Source organism: Neomonachus schauinslandi, chromosome X (genome assembly GCF_002201575.2).
Source record: "Neomonachus schauinslandi chromosome X, ASM220157v2, whole genome shotgun sequence".
NCBI classification, from domain to species: Eukaryota; Metazoa; Chordata; class Mammalia; order Carnivora; family Phocidae; genus Neomonachus; species Neomonachus schauinslandi.
In genome coordinates this window covers 84271568-84272884 of record NC_058419.1, presented here as the reverse complement: position 1 = coordinate 84272884, position 1317 = coordinate 84271568, and the positions used below count along the sequence as shown (strand labels likewise).

At 44.0% G+C, this 1317-nt stretch overlaps 1 pseudogene; it reads left to right on the top strand.

Moving 5' to 3' along the window:
- Positions 1-315: 315 nt before the first annotated feature.
- On the top strand, positions 316-720 carry LOC110570719 (annotated as a pseudogene).
- Positions 721-1317: the final 597 nt, after the last annotated feature.

Sequence of the window (1317 nt, the reverse complement as noted above, 5' to 3'; positions counted from 1 at the left end):
GGTATCTCACTGTGGTTTTGATTTGTATTTCCCTGATGCCGAGTGATGTTGAGCATTTTTTCATGTGTCTGTTAGCCATCTGGATGTCTTCTTTGAAAAGTATCTCCACAGAGCATGGGTGTGGGGAGACAGGAGGTGCAGGGCAGGGTTCCTGGGGACACGGCCTGCATTTCTGTGCCTCAGAGGTTTCCAAGACCTTTCAACAAATTAAAAAAATGATTATCAGCTAAGCTTACAGCTTTAATCAAGAAGGAGAAAAGCAATCTCTTCCTCTGTGCTGCCCGCGGAGGTGGCAGCCATCTCCTACTTGGTATCATGGCCACCCTCAGAACCCCCGTGAAGCCCAAGATCATTAAAAAGAGGACCAAGGAGTTCATTCGGCACCAGTTAGACTGATAGGTCAAAATTAAGCGCAACTGGCAGAAACCCAGAGGCACTGACAGTAGGGTGCACAGAAGAATCAAGGGCCAGATCTTGATGCCCAACATCAGTTACGGAAGCAAGAAAACAGAGCACATGCTGCCCGGTGGCTTCCAGAAGTTCCTAGTCCACGGTGTCAAAGAGATTGAAGTGCTGCTGATGTGCAACAAATCTTACTGTGCTGAGATTGCTCACGATGTCTCCTCCAAGAACCGCCAAGCCACTGTAGAAAGAGCAGCCCAGCTGGCCATCAGTGTCACCAATCCCAATGCCAGGCTGCGCAGTGAAGAAAATGAATAGACAGCTTATGTGCATGTCGTATTTGTGTTAATAAAAGCATAAAACTACAAAAAAAAAAAAAGATGGAGAAAAGCACAAAACAGTTTGGCAATTGATGTCTGCTTGTGTCTAGGGCACCTCCATGTTTAGTCTCCCAAATTAAAACCTTATTCTTTATCTCTTACAGGCCCCATGTCTTAGCTTGCAATGTGTTTCCAGTTTGCTCTTTCCCATCCAGGTCCAGTTCTACCATCTGGATCTCTATTTTTATCTCCTCACTCCGTGATAATCACAGGTACCTTAATTGGCTCCTCTGCAGCCCCATCTAGTTTCTCCTTCTCTTGCCTATCTAGTCTGTCCCAGCCAGGCTAAGCCTTGAGAACAGAATTGCTGTGATTTGGTCTCCACCTTTTGGTCAATGACAGGAATTCAAGTTAATTCAATTCAATTCAATTCAATTCAATTCAATTCAATTCAATTCATTCATTCATTATCAGATACTTATCATGCCCAGAATTTACTGTACTGGGAATGCTGGAGGAGTTCCAGATACACATTAAAGTCCCTGTCTTTCATTAGGACAGATAAGATAATTACAAAATACCCATTTGAGGTAGT